The 23,412-nt window shown below is 50.8% G+C and overlaps 1 protein-coding gene across 3 annotated transcripts in view; it reads right to left on the reverse strand.

Annotated features, from left to right (window-relative positions):
* Fam53b (family with sequence similarity 53, member B) overlaps window positions 1-22,868 on the reverse strand; it is a 101,765-nt gene extending 78,897 nt beyond the window's left edge. The window contains exon 1 of one of the 3 annotated variants that reach the window (NM_001381859.1): window positions 22,783-22,868. The gene's annotated coding sequence lies outside the window, so the exon portion shown is untranslated. Of the gene's footprint in view, window positions 1-22,085; window positions 22,217-22,600 lie in introns of those variants that run through there. The other 2 variants (NM_001381858.1, NM_212473.1) reach the window with 2 other exon arrangements.
* Window positions 22,869-23,412: the final 544 nt, after the last annotated feature.

Genomic DNA, 23,412 nt, shown 5'->3' on the forward strand with positions numbered 1-23,412 from the left:
ACTCGCCAGTGTCCTAGTCCCACACTACTGCTACTCTTCCCCATGTCCCGGTGAATCACAGGAGCCTTGAGCGCTTATCCATCCATCCTTCAAGACAAAGTACACAGGCCATGTGGCGCTGCTAGGCTGGGAAGTACCCCGACCATCTAACAGAGGGAGCAGCGTGAATAAGCGCAGGGCTATGAGAGTATGGCTGTCTCAACAGAACACCTTCCAGACAGTGCCAAGTCAAAAGGAGGGAAATGGAAGAAAGGGTATAGCAGCTCTCACTGGGGAGAAACTGGATACTGTACTAATGGACAGGAGTCTCAAAGGATATAAAAGAACTAAACTAACATCAGCTGTCCACGGGGAGGACAAATGGGGATCCTGCGGCAGGACACTCACCAAGGAATGCCCTTCTGTGTATTGATCTATGCAAAACTACAGAACATTTTTAGAAGCTAATAGAAATAAACTATAAGGGCCATGGAGATGGTTTAGTCAGTAAAGTGCTTGGCATGCAAGCATGAGGACCTGAATTTAGAACCCTAATAACTGTAAAAATTAAGGTACTGCAGTATGTGCTAGGTATACTTTAGCGCGGGGTCAGGGAAGGGGTATAGAAAAAAACGGAGCCTGGGTCTCACTGGCCAGTCAGTCTGTGAACTCTAGGTTCAATGAGAGACTGTCTAAAAACAACCCAAAAAGCATTAAGGTGATTAGAGGTAGTCTATGCCTACTCCTAGACTCCATACACATGCACACATGCACACCCATGCCCACACATATAAAAAGAACACAGAAGCTTACCAGCTTACAGAGTGGCCTGCACATGCATGGGCTAGTTCTGCCAGGTTAACAAGAAGATGGGCGTGGCTGGGGGTCCAGACTGCTTTTCAGAGCTGAGCTGGTGCCATACACACACACTGCTGTCACTTACAACACAGGAAGCTCCTACAGCCCCTAAATACTCTTTACTGTTTCATGCCTTGAGACCTCTACTCACTGTCTGGCTGGGACTTGTTCACCCCCCTCTCTGACTCCAAACTAACCTCCTTCAAGCTTCCTCCTCCAACTCTAGGAAGCCCCCTCTACCCTGAGACAGGCCCTCAGGCTCTGTATCACTCTGGGCTTCAAACAAAGTTACCTGAGAGCTTCTAGAGGGCACAAACCTACCTTAGGTCAGTCCCAACCACAGTAGCTGGCAGGCAGGGCTACTTGGAAGATGTCTGCTGAGAAGGAACGAGGCCAGGTGTGGTGAGGCCTGCCTGCGAATCTGAGCTCTTGGGAAGCGACAGCAGGAGGAACACTGGGAGCTGGAGGGACCCCTGGGCTAGGTACTGGGCACAACCTGATTTGGTTTTGTGTTTTTAGAAATGGTGAACACCATACTCGCCACACCATGTCAAGTCTCAGCTTTGCTGCTAAAGAGTGCTGAGCCATCTCTTGCTTGTGGAGGTTTCCATGTTATCAAGTAGTGTTATTGACACTAACTCAAAACCTTAAACCTCCCCAGCATACAGAGCTTGAAGCCCAGGCACCACAGCAGAAGAGCAGATCAGAATGCCTACTGACTAGCTAAACAACACCCCCCCCACACACACACACACAGACACACACATCCCCCACAGAACTTTCTACAACTCAACTGTCTTGGGCTCACACCTAGTCATAGGCAATCCTAGAGCACAGAGACCTGCTCCAAAGCCGTTTCCTGTATGTTCAGCTTTTAGAAAATGCCAACTAAAGCCAGAGCAGAGGTAAGGCAGTGTGTATAGGCTAGCCTTTGGGCCAGAGAGAGTGCTTTGTAGGAGCTCCACTCTAATGAGTACAGAGGGCTAAGGGGCAGAGCTATCCCACCGAGTCAAGCACTCAGGTGCTACTGCATTCTAGATGACTCCAACTGCACAGGCAGATCCTGCACACACCTTTCCTATGTCTCCTCCTTCATTATTTCATCCTGGCATCAGAGTCCTGTCTCAACTCCAACCTTTACTGGACTGACTGTGCGGGGGACCTAATGGTCACACAGGACAACTACAGGCTTAATAGATGCCACGGGATGAGTGTCCGGCACAGAGGAACGAGCCAATAATCCCTAGGAGAGAGGTAAAGGGCTGGGATTTCCTGGAGAAGGTCAGGTGTGAGTGTTGGGATCTATAGATGGATAGGAGTTCAACAGTCAGTGTTGGGCTCAGAGTACTCTAAGAGGAAGCCACCAAGTAACATGTCTGACACTCCACCCAGCAAGCTGCAGGGAAGCGGAGAGTTGAGGGCTCTCTCTTAGCTCTAGGCCAGCAAGGCATTCCTCATGAGGCCCAGAGAGGTGTCAGCTTCACAGTGTGGCCAGGGTTCCACCCACTCTCATTACTTTGTTCTGCCCTAATTTGCAGTCTGCCCACCAGACCCCAGCAGGCTTCTTCTGTAGACTTCCAGGAGCTAAGCTTCAAGGCTGTGGTGTACTCAACTCAACAAAGTCAGGTGACCCAGAGGCTCCTGAGAGTGTCTCCAAAACTCCTCCTTCCATACCATAGCCACATAAGGACTCAAAAGCTGCTAAACAGCTACTCCCATCTTCCAGCCCAGCAATCCCGTGCTGACCCACATGTCTCACCCGCTACACCACAGACAATAGGACAACTGTGCTCTCCCCTGGGGAAGAGAATGGCCACACAGAGCCCCATATGAGAACATCACGATGTCTCAAACACCACAGTCATAAATGTGTGCTCAAGCCACGAGCTCCCCACGTGTTCTTATAGCTATGAAAGCACAAGGGCCAATGTGACACAGCTGCTGGGAGCGGGAAGTGGAGGGCAGGGCCTTGGGACTGCAAAGGGGAGTTGTTCCAACTGCAACTAACCTAGTATCTTCCAGCTCTTAAGGAGCAGGACAGCAAAGAAGGAAGGAAGAAGGGAGGAAGGGAGGGAGGGAGGGAGGGAGAAAAGAAGAAAGGGACTCCTTTATAAAGCAAAACTGAATGAGCTGGCTCGGTGAGTAAAAGCACTCCCTACACAAGAATGGTGACCGGAGTTCAATTGCTAGAACCCACATAAGGAGGAAGAACCAACCCTGTAAAGTTGTTCTCAAACTTCCACAAGCAGGCTGTGGGATGTGTGTGCCACCCCCCACACACATTATTTTTTTTTAACTGACAAGAAGGTAAAGTGACTCCCTGCTGCCTACCAGCTAGTCCATCCTTTTCAGTGTACACAGGGTAGCCACGGTTTCAGCCTTAATCCATTTGGCTTTTAGCTGTCAATCTCAGCAAGCACTAAGTCTCCACAGCCACCTTCAGCAGCACTGGAATGTCTCAGCAGCGCTGCATGGTCTCAGCACACACCTTCTTGGTTCTAGATCTCCACTCTTCAGCCACTATAGGGGTCCTTCCCTTCCAGAAGCTCAGGTGAAAGAATCCCACCCCTACACAGGGTCCCTGAGTTCAGGCCACTTGGGACAATAAAGTTCCAACACAGACTGACAGCTGTTGTGAGGAATCTTGAGCATTTCAGAGAGCAAAGTCAATGCTTGATGGTTCTGTCAGTCATTCAACCACAGTCTTTCTTGGAGAGAATAGGTAAAATAAGCCGCTCTGAGAAACCAAGGCTTCAAACTCGAAGACACTACAGTCATCTCCTTTGGCATCCAAGGTCCGGATAAAGAAAGTGAGGGGATAGGGATGGGCAGAGGGTGATGCACGTACGAGAGAACTACCTCACAAGGTGGGTGAAAACCCGTAGGTTAGCCTACACGCTTGGGCTAAACGCATACTTTGACGGCTGCTTCAACAGCAGCAATAGCAGCATCACCTCAAAGCTCATTACAAACAAGACCTTGGGGAGGACCAAGATGTATCAGAAACACTCGGAGGTGGCCAACGGTCACCATTTAAGTAGATTCAGTCCCAGAACCCAAGCAACAGAGATGGCCATTTGCAAAGGAGAAAACCAGGACCCATAAAGGTTGCATCTCTTGTAAAAAGTCAAGAGCCCAAGAGGGGCAGGGATCCCACAGCCCACCCAGCACTTCCTCTGGACCAGGACCCGAAGGAAAACTGTTCCCAGCTGTCTCCACAACGCACTCAGGGACCTCTGGCATTGTGAGGTCTTTGAGCCCTGACTCCAGAGACTTGGCCTAACACACCAAGGGATGGGGCCAACCCTGAAATTTAGGATTGTGGAAGGTGGGCACAGATGAGAACAACAAATTTCTGCCGAGAACCCGGGGAGACAAGAGGGCTCTCAGGCAATGTGACATATGCCACACATCTCTTAATTCAGCTGCAAACCGAGGATGACACTGAGAGGCCCAAATGAGACAAAAAAGAAATTTGCAGAGGGTCTGTGGCCAGAGGAGGAAATAACAGAGCTGGGTGACATAAAACTAGCTGCTATCAGATTTGTGGGAGAACGCAGAGAGAAAAACACCATTCTTTTTTTTAAACCTTGTACATGTGTGTATTTTCTTACATCTATGTCTGTGCGTTAAGTGCACACAGAGGCCAAGGGGGGTGGCAATGGGCATCAGATGGCCCAGCTACTCTAGAAGAGGACTCTTAACTACTGAGCCATCTCTCATCCCAAAGAGCCTTCCCCGCCCCTCCCTTTTTTTTTTTTTTTTTTTTTTTTGGTTTTGCAAGACACCAAAGTTTTTTTTTCTGTGTAGCCCTGGCTGTCCTAGAACTCCATCTGTGAATCAGGCTGGCCTTGAACTCAGACCTGCCTGCCTCTGCCTGCTCGGTGCTGGGATTAAATGTGTGTGCCACCAACTCGAGGACTGCTTCATTCTTAATTGCCACCTGCACTCTTTCTTTCCATGAGTTTCACTGAACCTCTGCCGAAAAACGCAAACTAGAAGAATCTGCAAGGCGCATTCAGTTTGTCCTCGGCAGCTCTTCTTTACCACCAGCAGAAATTATCTACTTTATACACGGCAGCGAGACAGTCTGTCAAGAGACGTTAAAGACAGCATCCTTATTTTAGAAGGAGTCGTGCAGTGTCTGAAAACTGTGAAGGCACTTCTCAGACTGAGAAGATTAAATGGGATAAAGCACCTTGAGGGACTTTATGAGGGGAAGGGACAAAAGAATCCGTGGGCTGGTCTCATGAAGTGACCCAGGGACACCACAGAGCTGATGGGTCCTAGGTTAAGACTGGCCCTTGGGATGTAGACATGCATGGACTTCCACTAACAGTTATTGTGGGAGCATACAATCTCCAAGCTCCTGCTCACTTGGGAGTTTCCTTACAGGTAGAGCAGTTAGGACTGTGTTGCCAAAGACCTTGAACAACGAAAAGAACAATATGCAGGGTGTTTCTACCCACCGCCATTTACCACTGCTAACCCCGCAGCAAATAACCTGGTAAGAGAAGCTTTGAATCTGTCTTCTGAATGTCTTGACCACTCCAGAAAACTCAAATGCTTTCTGGGGCTGCACAGGGAAGAGATGAGGAGATAGCTGCACGGGGAAGGAATAACACCGTTGTTCAGATGATATGCCTATCAACCGCCAAGTGCTTCAGGTACACATAAATGCTGTGCAGCTTTGAGGGAAAGGCCCCAAACCAGCTTATTAATAGAAACCAAAATGCTACATTATACTCTGTGAAATCTTATGATGTTTAAATCTTGTCAAGCAATTAAAATATTAGCAAGGCATGGTGGCACGTGCTTGTAATTGTAGCAACTGGTAGGTATAAGCAGAAGACTAAGAATTCAAGACCAACTCTGACTGCAGAACAAATTGGAGGCAGGCCTGGGCTACATGCCAGCCAGTCTAAGAACAGGGTGGTGGGTAGGGGCTGAGATGGGTCAGTGGGTAAAGGTGTTTGAGTCTGATCCCCAGAACCCATATAAAGGTCGGACAAAAGAGGGTAGAGCGCTCAATGATTAAGAGTGATGGCTACTCTTCCACAATACCTGGGTCCGATTCCCAGCACCTACATGGCGGCTTACAAGTTCCCAGGAACTCCAGCTCCTGGGAATTAGATGTTCTCTTTGGCTTCCACAGGCATTGTACGTGTGTGATGCACAAACACAAAAGTAAAATGCCCATACATATAATAAATAATTTTTTTTTTAATTTTTAAGTGTAGCTGGGTGTGGTGGCCCACGCCTTTAATCCCAGCACTCGGGAGGCAGAGGCAGGCGGATTTCTGAGTTCGAGGCCAGCCTGGTCTACAAAGTGAGTTCCAGAACAGCCAGGGCTATACAGAGAAAGCCCGTCTCGAAAAAAAAAAAAAAAAATTTAAGTGTAGAGAAACAACTTCATAACATTTTGCTCTGACTCCCACATGTGCTCCATAGCACACACATTCATACACAATCATAATAAGTAAAAATTCTAAGACAAATGATTTAAAAATCAAAGGATGTTGCTGGAGAGATGGTGAGCAGTTAAGAGAGAACTCCACTACTATAGAGGGCCTGAGGTCAGTTCCCAGCACTGATGGCAAGTAGCTGACAACTCCCTGGAACTTCAGCTCCACTGGCATCAGACACCTGAACCCAAAACCAAATAATTATTTTCTTTTTTTAAAGCAGGGAGTTGGGGCAGCCAGAAGTCCAAGCATTGGTAAATCACCATTGGGCCAAATGAATTGTAAGGACATCTAGCCCCCAGAGCACCACTGTGCAAAATGTGGTTTGTTTGTTTTGGTTTTTCGAGACAGGGTTTCTCTGTAGCCCTGGCTGTCCTGGAACTCACTCTGTAGACCAGGCTGGCCTCGAACTCAGAAATTCGCCTGCCTCTGCCTCCTGAGTGCTGGGATTAAAGGCGTGTGCCACCACGACCGGCTGCAAACTGTGGTCTTAATAATGTTAACTATTTGGATCCCTAAAGACACCTGGACACTTGTAAGTTTTCATACTGGTACGAAGAGCCATATGGACTAACTCTAAACTTGGAAATCCACAGGCATATGGACCCCTCTGCATGACTCCCCGGCTTACTCTGAGTTACCTGAAGGCTTTACACTGACTGTGAAAGTCTTTGCACATTAAAGTTGACCCACTAGATTCCCAATCCCAGGGGAGGCCAGCCTCTCCAACCACAGACTGAAGAGATGGTCAGTCTTTTCTAGGCTGTGCCATGCCTTCTAAGAGTGGGCTTACATAGTGTGGACCAGAGGCATCTAAGATCTGCACCACATCAGTTGGACATCTTCCTCTGGCCTCTCCCCTAAGGGGGATTTGGGGAAAGAGACAAGTCCCATGTGATCATTTAAGCTGGGCAGATGGAGAAGCCCCTCTAGGCTGGTGGCTTTTTTGGGTCGTCCTGAGCAGCTGCCCCCTTGTTCCTGCATTGCAGAGATCAGAGGGTTCTACTTTGATGCCTTCTGTACAAGATATAGAAACGGGAAGGGGGGGCGGGGGTTCCTTTGTTTCAAAATAGCCCAGGACATATGAAAACTTCTTGTACCATAACAACACAGTCAAAGGGAAATTTGTATGGAGTTCACTTTCTAAAATGTCACCCCACAGAGACCAACCTACATCTCTGCCCAAAGGTCATGATAGAAAATGTGGTTGGCAAAACCACCCAGAATAGCCAAAGAGTTCTTTCAAATAGCAGACTGGTACATGACTGGGGACAAAACGGGGTGACAAAAACAGGTTCCAGCCTAAGGCCTGAGGCTCAAGCTTGGTCTGTCCCTGGGGAGCAGCTCTGACCACAACACAATCTAGTGATGTACACATGGACACTCAACCAAAGCCAGCTCTGCAAGGGAAGAGCAGGTAACCCCCGCATAGCTGAACCCAGGTTGTTCTGCAGGCATGTAAGACTCACCCCCTTTCCTGGTGTTGAGACAGCATAGTTTTCCATGTTCTCACTGTCCACTGGAGGACCAGTGGAGTAGAAGTGGCCAGCTGGAGACGGGCACACTGCCGAAGGTACAGGGGGATGACAGGAGGGCCTGTGGTCGAGTCTGCTCCTCCAAGGCTATCCCAGGCTACCTCTTTTTCCCTTTGGAAGCACGAAGGAAAAGCTTTTCCATACACATCCTCCCAACACCCGTCGGCCTCCCTGCTACTAGGCACAACTTTCACGAAAGTACTACAGAATCATCTGCCCTTCTCCTTTTTTCTCTCCAACCCAAGGTCCAGAGACCTCCCTGCTTTATGTTTCCTTCTGATATAAAGTGGGGACCATCTACACAAGGAGTGGACATTCACATAGGCTGTATACTTAACAACAGCTTATCTCAGACCAGGACCAGCCCTGTTGCAAACAGCTACACAGCTTTTCTCTACACTCCGCTCACCAGCAGGTACTGGGATGATGGAGAAGGTTCTGGTACTCGTGCCTGAATAGCTGGCTCTAGTGAACTGGAAACCATCTTTATACCTAAAAATGCCTCTGCCCTGATCAGCCTCCGCAGAGATTACCATGTGAGCATATCTGGGCCAAGCAAGAACAGAACTACCACTTACTCCCCCCTACTCACTGGAATGCTCGGGTGCTTGCCACTGACACATTTTTAGAGGCTCTATGACATCTGCTAGCACAGGACCCAAAGCCCTGAGTGAATGAAGGAGTCTTTGCCTATAGCAAACCCAGCCAAGGCATCAGATCAGAGAACCCTCCCATCCCAGTTCAGTAGAAACACTGGTAGGTCCTGGCAGGTCCAGATGGAGCAGCAGAGAGCACACTATGAATACAGGAGAAGAAATGGCTGCAGATTTCTGAAGAGCCCAGCATGCAAACACACAGGGTTCCTGACACAGCTCAGCTAAAGAGGCCAAAGGGCCTGGGGAGCTCTGGGCTGAGAGGAGGGGCTGGGGTTACAGTCTGAAGAATAGCAGGGCTATGGACTGCTTACAGGGTAGAGGTCAGAGGGTGGTTAGTGCACCACATCTGCCTGGACAGATATTTCCCTACCCCTCAGAGGAAATGAGCTCATTTCCAACTCTGTGTCTTTAGGCCAAGGAGCACTGGTGTCCATCCTCCTACCAGACTGACCTCGCTGCACTTCTGGTTCTCTGAAATTTAGATTTCCCCACACACTGGGAAACAAGACTGGAACCCTTCTATCTGCTGGAACAGTCTGCAGGGAGGACGGGGTTGCGTGCCATGTGTGCAATGACAGTGGCCCCGCTGGACTGGTGGCTGGTGTTTCTGAAGAACTGGATTTCACATCCCATTTAGTTTCATGGGCCCTGTGACCGCCACCCTGAGCAGCACAACCTGGAGTACGTGGCATCATACAAAGCAAGGGCCAGGACTTTCTGTATAAGGCCAGGCAGTAAGTAGTTTAGGCTTCACAGTCCATCTGGTCTATAAACTGCAGAGCAACTTGAAGGCAGCTATAGAAATGGGTGTGGCTGGCCTTAGAGCAATGGCTCTGTGGTTAAGAGCACTTGCTGCTTTCCCAGGATCCCTGAGTTTGATGCCCAACAGCCTCATCAGATGGCTCACATCTGCCTTGACTCCTGTTCCAAGGGATCCTCTGGCCTCTGAGGGCAGCTGCACCCCATGAGCATACCCACCTGCAGACACACATACCTACACATAACCGAAAATAATAAAAAACAAAATTTTAAAAGTCGGTGTGGCTGTCTTCCTACATAACTTTATTTGTAAAAGCAAGCAGCAGGCCAGATTTTTGTCATCTGACCAGAGTATAGGGTTGAGAGTTCAAGCCTCAGGACTACACTACCAGCTGGATGAGCCTGGACATCTTGCTGAACCTTAAACCCTTTACTTTCTTAAAGGTGTCAATAACACTGGGGATATGGCTCAATAACAGAGCACAGGCTGGCGCATGTGCAAGGCTCTGCTGGGCTGGATCCCCAAACACGCACTCGCATGCACACACACACACACATATACCCCAGAACAAAGCATTCACCTCTCAAGGTGGTTAGAGGGATAAAAAGAAAAAACCGTAGCACATTCAACCCCTCTCCCTCTCGACCTCCTTTAAGTGTTGAGCTCTAATCATGCGAGACAAGGACCAAAAAGGTCCTTGTGGATTAAATGAAAGCAGCAAAGTCCTGGAGGATCTGACTCATGCCGCCCTGTAACTCTTCTACTGTGGATTCTCAGTCTGCTGAGAGGGAAACTCCAGCCAGAGAAGTACAACCAGTGCTCAAGGTCAAATGCGATCCAAGGGCAGGGCTAGGGCAAACACAACCGGGGCTCCTGGTTCCCGGTCAGGTTCTCTTGTTCTCAGCCACCCCAATTGATGGTGGCGCCTTACCAAATCGCTGCTTGACCAACTGTATCATCGGTACTAATCTGGGACTTCAGTGGAGTAGCTCACACAGAGGCAGAGTCGGAGCTGGAGAGATGGCCCAGTAGTTAGAGGAGTTTTGTTGCTCTTGCAGAGGATTGTGTGTGTGTGTGTGTGTGTGTGTGTGTGTGTGTGTGTGGTGATGGGGTGTTCAGTTCCCAACACCTACCTGGCAGTTCACAACTACCTGTAACTCCAGTTCCAGGGGGTGTGAGGCCCTCTTCTAGCTTCCACAGATACCAGGCACACATGTGGTATACATGAGGCAGACACTCATACACATAAAATAAAAGCAAGCTTTTAAAAAGGAAGAGCCAATAACATCTTAAGAGTCTGACATGTCTTGAGTGACCCTACATACTGTTCTCAGCTCCATGCCATCACCAGTAACCACAGGAAAAGCCAGCCTCCTGTGGTCGATACCCTCTACTGCGCAGGATCATGTGACATTTGATACACCGAAGAACCAGGTGAATCCAGGCTGTTGAGCACAGCACCACTTTCCCACAAGGAAATGGAAAAGTGCTTTCCTGTCCTTGGCCACTGCTCTCTGCAACGCCTTCCAGAGTCGTACAACTCTCCACAGGAGGAGGCCTGAACTGAGTCAACATGAACTGAGTGAAAGCTTGTTTCTTACTCTACTTGGGACAGAACTTTAGACCCCACCCAGACAGAGTACCTGTCCTTTTTCCTCTCCTCAGTCTATCTACTATGGGTACCACTAAGACTACCACCTTCTCCAGAAGCACAGTACATAACCAGCTAGGATCCAGCCCTGGCATCACCAGCAGCAAGGGGCCTGCCCCACAAACTAAACAAAGGCGAACTGAGACACGGGCATCCATCCTCTCTGGCGGCAGCATCGGGGCTCAGTCCTCTCTTCAACCCCAGCTCAACACCAAAAACTCGGCCTCTGTCTCCAGGGGTACTCAAAGCCCAACAGCTACCAACATCATAGGTCCCTTCCCAACTTTAATTCCCCCAGAAGCTGGACAGGAGTGGCTGTGCTTGGCTGTTCTCTTCCAAATACAGGGAGAGGACTGGGTTGGGTCAGGCATGTCATATTGGTTCAAAGCCCAGCAGGAAGCTAGCGAGCCAGGAAGCTCTGCAGGGGAAGAGAGCAGACTACTGGCCATGCACTTATGTAGCAGCAAACCATGTCACATAATTGTGACTTCCTGCAGTCTTCTCTACAACACACAAGAGTATGTCTAAAATGCACACAAACTAAAAGAATGGACAGGTATCTCCCCAAGGCAAGTTACACCCATTCAGCTGTGGCTTACCACTGCTCCACACAGGGTCTCACCTTCTATTCTGGCATGGCGTTCTTTGCTGCAGTACTGCAGCCCACCCTTGGGCCAACGGGAGCTCATCCAGGCCCACTCTGTCTTCTCCCTTTCCTTGACTGGGTCAAGGCCTTTGCCAGCCTTCCTGGGAACTAGGTGAACAGGAGGTTCACTGCCCAATCCCACCTCAGGAGTCAGAGCTGGTGAGCAAACCCTACAGGGCTTGGAAGAGACATCCAAAGGGCCAGACTGGGCACTGAGCCGCCTCCTCCTCATAGACTCCTTAGTTTTCTTCCTTCTCTTCCTCTGGGCCACAGTCACATGCCACACAATCAACTGGGCCTGGAATTTGGGCTGGCATCTGAAGGCCGTGAGGCTCACTCAGGAGGGCCAGCCGCAAGCAGTCAGGTGACCTGGGCAGGCTGCTTCCCAGGCCCTGTGTCAGCAGCTCCTCCACCCTGGAAGAACACGCTTTAACAGAGCCCAAGGGGCAGCGAAGCTTCGTTCCGATCACATCAACACGACGAGAGGCTTTTTCCCCTCGGTGCTGGTGGGGTTGGAGCGTTTTTTACAGTGAGTCAGATCTCTGTAATTCATGTCAGGCCGAAATGCACCAATACAGTCCAGGCACGGGGAAGATGTAAGCTGTTCCTGCAAGTCCTAGGTGCCCCACTGAATGCTCCCTGTGACTAAAATAAACTAGATCAGGCCTGCTCCAAGGTCAAGGCAAGACCCTCAGTCAGTTGTATCACCAACAAGATAGCAGCTACTGGAGCCTACTGGAGAAGCCTGTGGCTTCCATTCCAGAGTGGCCCAGATACCCACATGGGCAGGCCCAGCTCCCGTGTAAACTAGGTCTTACTCATCGGGTGGGACCTAAGCACCTGATGCTTGGGCCTGACCCTCACCTGCCTCTTGCCTTTGTGGACCATATCCTTCCCAGGTCACACAGTGGCCTCCAAGCTGTCTGCTCCTAGCCTGCCCTGTGCCAACACTCCTCAGACAAAGAGCCTTCACACCTGCAAGCATCAGCTTGCCACTCCTAGTTCACACCCCTTGGCACCCCACAGCCAGCCTGGCCTTGAGTTCACACCCCTTTGCACCCCACAGCCAGCCTGGCCTTGACCAGCTTAGCTTCCTCTCCCCCCCATCTACACAGATGTCACCTTGGAGCCCAACATTCTGAGAGCCAGAGAGATGGTCTCCTGTGACTGCTGCTGTCCCTTTTGTGCAGACGACTGGTCTCCAGGCCTGGCTAGTTCCTCCTCTGAAGCCTTCATCTGTCCACATCCCCGCTCATCCCTAAGATGCTAGTCAAATGCCCCTTCTTCCAAGGGGTGAACTGGCCTCTACCCCTTAGCTGGCTCCAAGTGACCTCCCTACAACTTCAGCAGTCTTGTGTGACTCTTGTGTTCCTGTGTCTACACATCTCCACTACGGCAATCATACTGTGTGGCCCTCCGTAGGAACCCTATGAACAACTGCACTGATGACCATAACTCAAGCCTCCGTGCTGTGGAGCTAGGATTTGAGGTTCTCAGCTCTCAGCTCTTTGGGGCCTAAGAGTGTGTCACACATGTATTTACCAGATCTGACAGACTCAGTGTAGCTCTTATACCATCACAATGACGAGCAAGGTCTGTGACGGGTTGGAAGAAGGAACACAGTAAGACAGATGACTAAGGCCAGCCCCCAAGTGGGAGGGGCTGCCACAGCACAGAACTGGAACCCCTCCCAGAAGTCATAAGTCTGACTTCCTCTGTCAAGGGATGTCTCCCAAAACTGCCAGAAGTACAGAAGAAAATTTCAGTATGTACTTGGATAGGTATGGTGGTAGACAGCTATAATCCTGGTACTCTTCCTGGAAGCTGAGACAGGAGGACCACAGAGCCAGCCTCAGCTATATAATGAGTGTGAGGCCAGCCCAGGGAAAACTTTTTCACAAAACAAATGGGAAAAAGAAAAAGAAAAGGAAAAAAATATAAGGGAAAGGAAAACTGTGCTGCTCTGCCCTCCCCACAGGAAGCGAGTTATGGCTGATAGTGATGTAATACTCCTGAGACACAGAGATCAGAAGGACTGGGAATGGGCAGGCCAGGGACAGCGATACAGCCCAGCCTCGGCTCCATGCCAAGAACACACGTAAAGGTAGAAGAAGAGAACTAATTCCACGAAGTTGTCCTCTGACTTCCACACGTACACCAGGGCAGGCCACAGACACACAGGCACACATGCATGCACTCGGATGTGCCCCCAAAGCAATCAGAACTATGAACATTGCCTGAGGAAGAGGACCCCAGGTTGGCCTCTGGCCTCTGCATCCATATGCATATGCACATGTGCCTACATGAACACACACACACATACACACACACACACACACACACACACAAAATGGGCAACTTGCATCAAGAGAAGCACTGTGAGCACATAGGCTCTGCCCTGTGTCACTGGATCAAGTTGTCATCTGACTTCCACACAAGTATCATGGCAGGCCACTCATAGCTTAGTTTAAGTCCTGCTCCTTGAAGAGACTGCAGCCATATTTTAGGTGGTAGCGGGGTTCTAGAAGAACTGGGGAGTGGGCACCAGCTGAACCACAACCTGTACTGAGAGAGTGCTGACCTGTCACCAGTGTCAGGGATGGTGCCCCACAGAGAGGAAGTGACTATCAGTGATACCAACTGCAAACTCTGACACCAAACCTGAGAAGTGATAAATGGGCCCCTCGCCCTCTGCCCGGATAGGCACACCCAAGGTTCCTAGAGAATCCACTCACAGCGGTCAGGCTGAGAGGAGCTGAGAGGAGCCAAGATCCTGAGACGACTCCTCATCATCATCATCATTGTCACCTACCCATGCATTTAATTTTCTATGAGCCGGATGAACTCACTTTTAGTAAACATAAGATTTTAGTTTCTTGAAGAGAAAGCTTAAAAGATTTCACTACTTTTAACTCTTGCTTTAAAACACACACTAAAAACTAAATTATAATTCATAATTTCAACTCATCTCCCTGAGAAAGCCATAAGCCCTAACTAAGGTGAGCGTAAAAGCTTGTCCGGAAGAGCTCAGCTAAAGCCCCCCCTGCTTTGCACTGTGTCCTTTACCAGATGAGACCAGCAATCCTCCGACTGTCCTCCTGGTGACACATTTGCCACTAATGGCCACTGGACTCTAAGCATACCCAACCCACAGGGTGGAGGTTATCATATTCCAGAGGAAGGACGTCAGGGAGGCAGAAGACACCTGCTCGAGGGCACACAGTCAGTACACAGGAGACTGTGCTCTGAGCTGGGTACTGATCCCAGAGATGAATGCTGTCTTTGCCTGAAATGATATGGGAATGGTTTCCCCGACACTTAGCTCTAAGCTCCTGTGTTAATGAACAGTCCCTGCTTCTTCCCACTCCCTGGTTGACAAGGAGACTGTCCTGGGCCCATGACAGAACCTCTGCCTGCCAGCCATCTCCTATTTTACATCCCTCCACGTGGCACCACCCTCCTTCTGACAGGGGCTTTACAGACAAAACCAAACCAAACAAACAAACAAAAAAACCCAAATCCTCACTGGATCCTCTTGAAACACTGGAGGCGTGCAAGCAAGCTATGGAGCCTGAGGCCCAGAGACAGTAGCAGACAAATGAGGCCTAGCTAGGAAGCAGTATAGTACCCAGGATCTTACAACTGGGAAAGTCACATGGCTGCTAGAGGGACTTCATGGAGACACAATTCCCAGGGCCCAGTCTGTAGAACTATGCCAGAGAGACCACCCTGCATTCTCTCTACACCTTTTAAAGACACAGAATCACAGACATACACCCTACTCACTGACACCAAGAGACAGTCCTTCCCCCTCCACCCAGAAGATGGCAAGTCGCATCCGGACATTAGCATTCACCTCTAAACATGCAGAAAGACTGTTGACAGTAAGCCTGCAGAACCTCCCTCTGATTCCAGGCCCTTGGCCAGTGTGAGCGCCAGAGCAGCCAAAGCCTCCTCCAGCTGGGCTTTTTGTCTGGCAGGGACAGTACTTTGTGCTTCAGCTTGGGAGGGAAGGTGGCCTCCATGTGACAAGGTGAATGGAGCAGACAGAAGAAACCTACCACACGGATTATTCAAGGCCCCTCCTGGCAGGAGTGCACACTGCTTATAGCAAAAAGTCTGTTTCCTTAGAATTGGTGGAGAAGGTACGGCATGATAGGAGGGCTGAGATTAAATCCTAGAGACCTTCTCAAGAGGGCAAGAGATTCCTCTAAGCAATACCATGGGGCCAGTGCGCTGAGCAACGAGTAAACTAATGAAGCAAGTTGCCTATCTCCAAGCTGGACACTCAGCAAGACCCAGGCAATGTCTGCAGGATAAACGTGGGAAAACCTATCGTGGAGAATTCGCCCTCTCTCTGCCCTGTACCGGGTCCAAACTAATCTCACTCACTGCCACAGAGATCTAGGGGCTTAGAGGCCAACACCTTTTTTCATGAATCATATCTTGCCCTGGCTTCGGGCCTTTCCATCCCGCCCCATCTCTCAGTGAGGAACACTGGCTGAGCACACTGAGCCATCCACCCACCTCTCAGCTGAGGTAAGCATGGGCCTGCAGAGAGGCAGAAAATGGCTCTGTCACCCGCCAAGAGCAAGCGAGTATGCGCTGATTGGTTGAAGAGCTCTGAGCGGCAGTGATGTGGTCAGCCTGCACCTGTGTGGAAGCAGATGGTCTGAGGCTGGGATGAGATCCCAGGAGGAGAGATCAGCGGGTGAAGGCTCAGGAGAGGAGGGGGGTACAGGCAATCTCAGCAGTCACCTTATTTCCAGAGTGGTGGAACTCTCTTCCTTTAGTCTGAACTGGGAGGTCGGAGAAGGTCTCTCCCCAAGGCCACTGGCCAGCTCTACACACTGTAACCCTATGAATAGCTTTGAGCTATGAGGTAAATCCAGGTCTGACCCTCATTTCCATAGAAAGATTACTGAGCTGTGCCCTGGCCCTGAGCTGCATCCTGCCTCCCCTGAAACCATCATGTGTTAAACAAACCTCCATGGAGTCCAGGGGAAGCTTGCTTTAGAGAACCACTCTGAAAACACAGCCTGGGCGGCCTCCTTCCCTCCCCAGCACTGAGGTAGGTAACTCAGAGATCTCAAGAACCCTGAGCAAAGACTGGGTTCCTGACAACAGAAACAGGAACTACCTGGATGCCGTCCACAGTGGGCACCTCGCCCAGAGGTGAGTACCTTTCAGATTCTTCTTCACAGAGACGGAGGAGGAGGCAGCAGTGGAAAATTCCAAAGGCTTTTGCTCCTCGCCTGCACCAGAAGGCCCCTAATCCCCTGCTAAAGAGACCAAAGTATGGTAGGGTCTGCCCTGTCCCTCAGTCTCAAGTGTCCAACAGAATCAACTCAGGAGCATTAGAAATACCAGTGCTTGAGTCCCGACCCCACCCCCAGCCCCAGACCCCAGCCATGCTTGGAAGTTGCATAGTCAGGCAACTAGGTTTGTTTTTTTGTTTTTTTTTAAAAAAAAACCTCTACAGTAAGTAATTCACAGCCATGCAGGAAGGCGACTGCCCTGCCATCTAAAAATTCAGCACACAGGGATCTAACATCACTCCCCCCCCCCCCCCACACACACACACACACACACACACACACACACACTTTAGAGAAAGAAAGGTCGGAGACCTAGGCAGGGAGGCCTTGCTGAAGAGCACACCCCCACAGCCACAGCACATCCACACACTGGACTGCCTGCACTGAACCAACCATCTGTCTGGGGATGAGGAGTCGGGCCAGCACTGGCAGGGGCAGACCCAGTTCCCCTGTGCTGGAAGATGTGCAACTGTGTTCTCTGATTACTTCAGACATGTAAACAAAATATGATACTTGTACGAACCTGGGATGGCAAGCACCGCAACATAATTTACTTTCAGACATCTGGATCACAAATGCAAAATAAAAATAAAAATAAAAAGCTAGACTTAAAAAAAAAAAAGGCCCACAGGCCTTTTGAAAACCCTTTTAACAATCTCTTGAGTGGAAAAAATGGAATCTGAATAAATGGGGAGGCTGGAGCTGCCAAATTTACTTCCTGTTTCCCCCAGAAGGTCACTGGGAATAATTACATTTTCTTGTGAATCTGTCTTTTGAAAGTTCAAGCAAAACATCTCAGTCCCCCAGCTAGGGCCCCGCCTTTGGGCCTGCAGAAGATAGAATTCAAGAGTTCAATTAAAGAAAAAGAAAAAAACAAGGTGGGGGGGTGGGTGGGCACAGGACAGGGAGAGGCGTGGAGAAACGGGCAGTTAAAAATGTTAAGTTTTGCTGTTGTGCTAACAAGACTAAACAAAATTTATGCTTTGAGATGAAACAGAACCTAGTGCCTCTAGCTTGTGACACTCAAGACTGATAGCAGGGTGGAGGGGAAAAGCAGGCTTTTCAGCCAGCCAGACTCAGCAGCTGCTACTGGCTTCTCTGCCTTCCAGCTGTGTGGCCTTGGACCAGGTATCTGGTTTCTCAGAGCCTCAGTTTCCTCTGTGGAAGTGCGGGCTGCCCGTACTCGAGGAGGCCGGGCTCCACACACCCCTCCCCCGTGAGTCTCAGCCTGCATCTACTGGGCTACAGCCTTGGGGGCAGCATTACACTAGCACTGGGCAAGAATCTGCTTCTTTGTATAGTGCAAGAAGGGAAAGGGTGAGAGGAAGAATCAAATGTCGGCCTGCTACCCGGTCCAGGGGTCAGATGGGCTGTTTACCAACACGACCTGCTGTCGCCGGCCTGAGAGTGACACAGTGGGAAAAGTACTCCCCCCCCCCCCCCCCCCTAGAGATTCAAGGATGACTCTGAGGTTTGCTCTCCTTTCTATGAAGTCCTAGCAAGATCTGGCCACACTGTTCCCATCCCCCAAGCAAAAGGCAGCTTCCCCTCCAGCCCCCACAGCAGGAGAGAGAGACCGGTTAAAAGAGTGGGGGTGCCTGTCACACTTCTCTGTAACCCCTGACGTGATGTGAAAGTCTACAAGGTAGACCCTTTGAAATGCAAACTCTTGCCGAGTCCTTCGAAAGTGTTTTTATTTTCTTGGTTCCCGAGGCTGCCCGCAGACCCACCCAGCAGCGCTTTCCCTCTCAATCAATTGGCATTTAACAACGACGGAGGGGGAGGTGGGGGGAGGACGACCAAGGACATCTCTATTTTTTTTTTTCTTTTTCAGAAAAGCTCAAGTGTCTCCATTCACTTAGGGGTAGGGGACAACCTTGTCCTTGGCTCCAGCCTCCCAGCACCCCTCCAAAACATCCTGCAGCCAAATCTCTCCCACTTTATTCAAAAAGCATTGGTTTCTGCTCAGATCCTCAGAGCATTTTCACAGAGGTTCCCTCTGACCTGGGTTCCTTACGATTAAGACAGACACCATCAAAACCATAACTCCAAACGTGCAAAGGCCAAGCCTTCAGGCCAAACCACGCGCACTAGAGGTCTGCGTTAAGCCAACCCAGTTACCCTAAAACAATGTTGTTTGGCAAGGAACCTTACTTCACCATATGAAGAACCTAGGGAACGGGAGCTGCTTTTGAATATAGACTTTTCAGTGGCATGGCCATTAATCATGTTAATGTAAACTGTACTAAAACAAAAATTTTCTAAGCAAGTCTCAGGGCACATCAGCATATCTAAGCCTCTGGGTTTGTTTCCAAAGTTCACAATCCCAGCAAGCAATGAAGCTGCTGTTAATGGGGTCAGCTATTACTAAGCAGTCCCCAACCCTGGAGAATAATAAAGGTGATTCGAGTGTATAGAGAAAAAAAAATCTTCATAAAGTTGGGCAGGAAACAAACAGAAATTAATCAGAGAAGACTAAGTGCACAAGTTTTGGGAAAAGGTATTCACTGAACAAGTGTGAACACACTCCTCCAGGACAATGTTTATGAAGGAGAGCACTCAGCACTTCTGGCAGGACCCAAGTCCCTGGGCCATTCTGTCTCACACAGTGGAGGGCAGGGCAGCAGCTGGACGGAGAGAGAAGAGGAGGAACAGAGCCCAGCAGAGCTAAGCAGCGCTGAGCCCAGCTAGACCCAGCCATGTGCTTCGCGTTGGCAACAAACTGGCTCTTTTGAGAGAGGAGGAGTCTGACAAAAAGGACAGCTGCAGCAGTCCCGACAGAGAGGCAGTAACCTGGAGAGAGAGCCCTGAGATTGGGGCTATCCCCTAAGTCAAAGCAAAAAACAAACCACCTTTGGGGTTCGCAGAACTACTTAATCTATTAACACCCCCTCCCCTCATCTCAAGAGCAATTAAACAGGGTCTGTCCACATCTGGTTCCCATCTAAAACCAAAACTTGTACTATCAGCATATTACATAACAAATTATGCCTGCAGGTTTCTTTTATTACACATCAGAGAGGTGTGCACAGTGGTGGCGGTTGTGCTGACCTGAGTGTTTACTTCAGTGGGTTTTTTTTTTCCCCTCTTATGGGTACAAACAAGTTTTCCAGACTGTGCATGATTTAACCCTAGAAAGTCTCATGCCTGAATGACACTTCAGCTGGGACAGAGGACCCAGCCCTCAACCCTCAGTGCCAGCTGAAGAGGAGTGGCTGGGAAGGGTGTGCATTTTAAAGAGCTCTGCAGGCACCAGATTGCTCCACAGTGCCCCCTGCTGACAGCATTTAGACACAGCTCTCTCCTGGAGGAGGAGGAGAGCTAGCTTTGGCTGAGCTCCCATCATGGGTCAAGCACCAGCTCAAGGAACTCACTTAAAACAAACCAGCTACTATGGAACTACAGGATGGGGATGCTAGGGGGTACCAACTAACAAGGAGCAAAAGAAAGGTGAGGAGGGAGGGACAGAGGAAGAGAGGGTGGGAGAGAGGGGACGGTTAGGAGAGAGAGAAGGAAAGGGGGTGGGGGAGCAGGTGAGCACCCAGGAAGGGCTTCCTGTAAAATGTCAGTTGAGTGACTCCTCTATGAAGACCTTGAAGTATCTATCTAAAACTCTTTCCATAACATACCTACTACACTGGAAACAAAGGGAGAGAAGCTGATTAGAATCATTATCAACCAAAACAGTGAACTTATCCTGCCTTCAACAACCTTAGAGTCCAAGGTCTGCAGCCAGCCTTTCCAGAATGCTTGCTTTGATGTTAAAATGAACGCACATCACACTCTTGTGGTGTGTGCGGGGGGGGGGGGGGGGGGGGAGGGGTAGGGGGTGGGTAGGCGCAAGTCCTTGACCAGAGCTATTCTGAACTGGTCTCAAGAGCATCTTGTTCCCGATGTGGACACTTGGAAGAAAACCGCAGGCATTCCCCAAGCCTCTTAGATTTCTTGACTACCACAGGGTCCAGAAACTGGATCCGCACACCCCCTGAGTCTACAACTACAGTTACTAACCTTAATACTCAACCCTTCTTTCACTAAAGGGGGCCTATCACCTGGAACAAGTTTTCTGCTAATCTAGCGCACAGCAAAGGGGGAAGGGGAATCTACAGACCTTCAACTCACTGTCAGAACTGTAACTGAGATAAGTCCCTGCTAAGTGGAAAAATTAAAATGAAACCAAAACTTGGTGGCCCAGTCAAGATCGTGAGTTGCACGGGTGCGCAGACTCCATTCTTTCCCCAGAGCCTCAAATCAAGTCATATCGTTCAAAACGGGAGTCCAGGATTCAGCAAGGAGGGCTTCCCCCCTTCCAGGCGTGGGGACTGCTGGGAACACATATGCTAGCATGTCATTTGGAGGTCTGCTAATATGCTGAAGGAGCCCAAGACATTTTGCCTGGCTTCCTGGGCCAACAAACAATGTCATTCCAACTCTTGAAGCAGTCAACAGAAAACAGTCCCTTTCTCCACCGTCCAATAATTCAACAAACATTTGTTCCTGTTGAACCACCACCAGCCTAGCTCCATCTGTACCAACTCCTGCGAGACAAGTACCGAGGCGGCAGAGGCGGCAGCGGCAGCACAAATGGGGCCAGGACCTGAATGCAACCCACGACGGGGGCCACTTTCCCAACACCAGAGTCCCAATTTTACCGTATGGAAAACTCAAGAGTGTGGCCTATAGGAGGCAGAATCCCATTCACCAAATGCTGCAAAGAGCTTTTCTTTGTTCGCCATGGTACTAAGTACAGTACGTGTTAACGAACCCGGCGGTCAGGAGCATCAGGGGGCGTCCAAAGGCGAGGGTCCAGAACAAGCCTGCCCACGCAATTCCAGGCCCTTGTCCCACTCACCCGCAAGCACTGTTCCCCTAGTCTGAGGGTAGAAGAGGAGCTTGTGTATGTGGGGGCGGGAGGGGGGGTCGAGAAAACACTTGGGTCAACTCAAATCACCCTCTTCGGATTCTGGGTTTCCAAGTCTCTTTGGTCCCGGTTCCACCAAGTGAAACCCCTAGCTGGCAACCTGACTCCCACCGGCTAGCAAACCAAGGATTGGCAGAAAGAAAAAAAAAAAAATGTGACTAGGCTAGTATCCTGTGACGGACGGCCCTCTTCGCCATGTGCAAAAACCACGCCGGCACAGGCGACCCCCCACTCCTCAAGCCCTGGCCTCGGCCACGCCGCCTGCTTCCCCCTCCCTAGGCAGAGCGCCCTCTCACCCCCATCGACACCGCGCGGGTCAGTCGTGTAGCCTTGGAGTCGTCCCTGCGCGCCCGCATCCCAGGGGTGGCGGGTGTAAACTTCCGTGAACAAAAGAGTTGTCTGCAAACGATGCGGAACTTCGGGGCTCAGCGCCTTCGCTGCTGCCACAAGCCAGGGCTCAAGTTGAGCCTCAAAGGAGGAGGCTGCTCGGGACGCAGCCGTCTCCGCGGCCGTCCGCTGGGTCGGCGGAGCGCAGACTTTTCGGCAGCGCTAGGTTTGCTCGTCCCCCGCCAGCGCGCTGACAAGTCTCACGCCTGCACCAGGGCGAGCAAGAGTCGGCGCCGGTAGAAACCACCGGATCCGCCGTATAACAAGGAGACAGGGAGAAAGAAAGCCAGCAGCATTAAGGAAGGAAAGAGCGAGCGCAGCGCACGCGAGCCCAACTTCCCCCGCCGCCGCCGCCGCCGGGGAGCTCGCACCGACCCCACTCCGGACCAGCCCCCTGGCGCGGTTGCCCGGCCGGGTCGCTTACTGTGCGCGCCGGACGCGGGCCGTCACTGCAAGCGCTCGCCAAGTCGTCCGGGCTGCACGCCCGCGTCCGCCGTGCGCACGCTCTCCGGCCGGCGCCGAGCGCTTTGTACCGAGCGACTCCCGGGGAGGAGGAAATCGACTTGTCACTTCCTGAACTGTTTGCAACTCGTCCCTTTAACCGACCTCGGCCAGGCCGCCAATGCCCACTGCTGCCGCCGGGCAGCTCGACCGCGGCTGCGTGAACTCGGTGGCGCTGTGCGGGCGGCGTCGCGGCCGGGGCGCCCGGCGTGCCGCTACGAGGTGCAGTGCGCGCAGCCGCCGGTGGGCGGGGAGAGGGGGGGGGGTCCACGGCGCGCCTCCGTCAGTGTGGCCGGGTGTCCAGTGAACCCGCACCACGCACCTCTCACGCCTGGATGCCGGGGCTCAGGGAAGTAGCACCGCACAAGTCAGGATTGAAACTCAGGCCTCGTGGGCTTCAGATGGCCAGCTTCCGGGTTTGGCTTAGCAGTTTAAAAGAATCTGTGGCGAACAAGACCGCAAAGGGAGGTGGCACGGACTCTGGTGCGGTCACACTTTAGGATAATAAAGCACTGTTCCTGACTCTGGGTGCAATCGAATTTGAGGAATTTGTACTTCAGATGCCACATCCAAAATACATGCAACTGGGGAAGGAAGGATTTGCGGTTGCTAAGCAGAGGCAGGGCATGTTTAGTTCTGTAACTTAGGATGTTGACTCAAGTGCAGGAATGTAACCCTGATAGAATAAGCAGAGTATTTTCATTGTGCAGCTCACCTGGGGGGGGAGGGGATAAC

The sequence above is a fragment of the Mus musculus genome, chromosome 7 (genome assembly GCF_000001635.26).
Source record: "Mus musculus strain C57BL/6J chromosome 7, GRCm38.p6 C57BL/6J".
Classification (NCBI taxonomy): Eukaryota; Metazoa; Chordata; class Mammalia; order Rodentia; family Muridae; genus Mus; species Mus musculus.